Source organism: Arachis duranensis, chromosome 10, assembly GCF_000817695.3.
Source record: "Arachis duranensis cultivar V14167 chromosome 10, aradu.V14167.gnm2.J7QH, whole genome shotgun sequence".
Lineage (NCBI taxonomy): Eukaryota > Viridiplantae > Streptophyta > Magnoliopsida > Fabales > Fabaceae > Arachis > Arachis duranensis.
The window spans coordinates 84,910,785-84,914,481 of NC_029781.3; the positions used below are offsets into that span (position 1 = coordinate 84,910,785).

Below are 3,697 nucleotides of genomic sequence, written 5' to 3' on the forward strand. Positions count from 1 at the left end.
TATAATTTTAAAAAATTAATTACATGAATAAAATAAATTTTATATTTTTTATTATTCTATCTTTGTATTTTATTTATTTATTTCAACTTATTAAAGATAATTTTCATATTTTAATCGGGTAAAACACATAATTAAACAAAATCCAACTCAATATTACACAATTCATCCAAATAAAAAATATTACATAGATCTTCTCAATCACCTCTTTATGTAAATTGAATGAATCAGATTAGATTTAATTCTCTATATAAATCAAAATACACTGGTTCAATTTATGCATGCATGCATGTTGTCCTAAATCTAATCAGAGTGATTAGATTTACTAGAAAAGCATGCATGCATAAATCGAAACAGGGTGATTAGATTTACTAGGATAACATGCATTCATGAATAAATCGAACAAGTGTGTTTCGATTTACAATATGTAATTTGAGAAAAATAATTAAAATACTATATCAACAATATTATCATTTTGTAACACCCTAACTATCGAAAGTCACGCTTCCGGCTGCACCACTCTAATAGTTCGGATATTACGACGACTCTTATACTATTTAATACTAAAACATATATACTAAAACAATACAAAAACATCTTCTAAAAAAAAAGAAATAAACTCTTCCGAACTTCGTCATCCGTAACCTGAAAAGAAAGACCTGTATGGGAGTGAGAACATCATCCTCGAAAGGGTTCTCACTATAGGGTTGCAGAATTACTATAATAGGTTACGCGAGATAAAATCATTACAGTGATTAATAACCGCCTTATGCATCTTTTCAAAAGCAACGGTTTACTATAAGAGAAAAATCTGAAATCTTTTCTGAAAGAGGAACTATTCAATTCTTGAAAATTCAAAAGCCTTTCAAAAGGTTTATCTATACTGATCCAAATTAGTTTTTCACACTTTTCCAAACCAGAAACATCAACCAACATGGCCCCCAGCCCACCTCATGATCAACCACGGCCCTAGGCCCAAATAGTCCAAACAACAACCAATCACCAAGGTCCAACAGGATCTCACTCACAAACACAAATAGGAAATTTCAAGCAGAAACAAACAATTACTTCAAGTAGAACATTTAGCAGTTAACCACAATTAATCACAAAGGCAAATCAAGTACAATATGCACACTTAAACAATGTCACATAGATGCATATGATGAATGCCTGTCTTAGTGGCTGATGATATCATCTGTCGGTTATAAAGCCAACCCGACAAGTCCTAGTAGCTAACCATTGGACTGTCCCTCTGTCGTGCATCCCCAACTCGAGTTATTCACAAACATAATCATAATTCACATCCAACACCCTCACATGGTGTATATACACGGGGGCGAGCTCATCCAGAACTTTCACAGTGTCCGGCCACACTTACGACATAGGGTCAGCAGAGTATCGAGTCTCAACCTAGAGCACATGGTGGCTAGCCACTTCTTCTACCCAGGGAAACTCGTATCTCAGATAATTGAAAGTGCAACAATCATAATATCAATAACTCAGCATATATGCATTTATTCTAAGCCATAAATCAACATTTATCTCAGCCATCCAGCTTAAATTCATGATTCATAGTCAGCCATCCGGCTCATAACATATTCCGCAATCAACCATAATTCATTATCATACACAGCCATTCCGGCTCATAACAAAATAGCACTTCCCCCATCCAACATCATCAAATTCATAAAATCATCATTCAAGCCATAAATAACTTTTTCTCAAATCACTTTACTTTGAAATCAAAATCAATTCTTTTCAGCCTTGGCTTTGAAATCTCCATTCCTCAAATCATTTCAGGCTCATAAGCCACTTTTACTCAAAGTAGATTCCCTTTTCAAAACAAAGTCACTCTCGGCATCCTCTTTCCAAAACTTTCAAGACCATGGCAAATTAAAGGTCCCATCTAAAATATTCAAATCCATCCATCCAAAAATAGGATTTTGTAACAAAAGTTCCTCGGCAGGGTCTCAAGTCTTTAGGGGAGAATAACATAACTCATTTCCTCAAGTTCGCTTAAAATCTTTAAAACCTTGGCTTCCTGATTTGAGTAATAAAAATAGAATCTAAACCAAACCAAGTCGTGTAATCAATTACTCCTTTCAAAATCATTTCCTTTACTTAAACAAACTAGCTTCAAATCCATGATTAAATCTAAAGCGTTTCAAAATGCTCGAAAAATCATTTTGTTTTGCTAAACCAGAATTCAAAAGATACTTTGAAGCTTATCTAAAACGTCAAAAAAATGAGATTTATCAATCGAAACCCAAATTCTTTTAAAGTCACGAAAACTCCTCCAAGTGACAATCTTTAAGTTAAATAAAGAAAACCATAAACCCTTTTCACCTTTTAAGAATAGCCTTGAAGCATAATTCTCTTTCGAATGACTTGCACCCAAAGACATACTATTTTTCTTAGGAAATAAGGTGAAGTCATAATTCCCTTTTCAATAACTCTTTTCAAAACGTAGCTTCATCACTTTCATAATTGCTCCAAGTAAAGACAATAAAAGTCTTAAATTCACAATCCTCCAAGTAAAATAGAAAAGGTATTAAACTCATAATTTCCCAAATAACATTTCAATTAAAGACTCGGATTTTATCAGAATTTTGGCAGTATCTCCCCTAAAACTTGGACTTTGCCACCCTTTCCGGGTCCCAACCAAACCACTCAGCAACCCTCTTCAAGGGGTCCAAAACCAAATCAATTCAAAATCAAGTTATTTCCAAAGATGCATCGTGTCCAGGTTTCAAGAACACCAAATCAAATTCAAATCAATTCTTAACAGAATAAACTCGATTTCAAGCTTTTATAAATTAACTTTAAAGAAGCATTTCAAGAACTATCTGTTTCACAAAACCGAACAACAACCCAGCCAATCAAGCATTCATATTCATCCAAGACAATCAACAATTACATAAAACTTATATAATCACTCAAAGATACATTTTCTCATGTCAATATCCATATATAATAATTTTAATTCATAAAATGTGGTTTTCTAAAAAAGGCCCCTACCTCAACAAATTGAAACCACAACCCAAACACCTCTCAGAAGTCCTTTCGTCTCGACCCAAAATCAACGGCAAATTTAAAGCACAGCCTCACACATTTTCGCAGCAACATAAACAGCTCTAAATCACAAGTAACCTTGGTTACCAATTCCTAAGAACATTAATATCATAAAAGCTTTAATACTTATACAGAACACTAACGCGGGGATTTTTGAAATATAAATACTTACTGAACTAGTGAAATGAAGCAGTTGCAAACTCCGAGCACGACACGCAAGCATCGATGCACAACCCTACGACAGATAATGCCACAACACCTCAGCCTAAATTATCAGAACAGCGACAAAAGGCTTCTCGAACCCAAAGCTTACCGAAACGAAGAAAGGATGGCTGAACTGAAATAACGGCGGCCTCTGAACCGGTTCAGCGGCAGCCCGGCAGCCACCTTAAGCGGCAGCGGTGACCTAAACAACATGCAGCGATAATAAGGTTCCCGAAAACTCAACGGAAAGGAGAACCAACTTAAAACCCTTACCGATAGTGTTTCCCGGCGAAGGCAGCGGGGTTTCTTGGCGACAGAAGCGGCGGTGGCTGGGCGCGGGTCTCCCTTCTTTCCTCTGCTCCTCGTGCTTTCTCTCTCTCTCCCTCTGTACGACCCGACGGCTTCCCCCTCGATGGCACAGCAG

At 36.0% G+C, this 3,697-nt stretch overlaps 1 long non-coding RNA gene across 1 annotated transcript; it reads right to left on the minus strand.

Annotated features, from left to right (window-relative positions):
* Positions 1–582: 582 nt before the first annotated feature.
* On the minus strand, positions 583–3,691 carry LOC107470607 (uncharacterized). Its single transcript, XR_001588472.3, has 4 exons — positions 3,547–3,691; positions 3,383–3,475; positions 3,242–3,304; positions 583–656 (listed from the first exon to the last, which is right to left on the minus strand). It is a non-coding gene; the product is annotated as an uncharacterized LOC107470607 (long non-coding RNA).
* Positions 3,692–3,697: the final 6 nt, after the last annotated feature.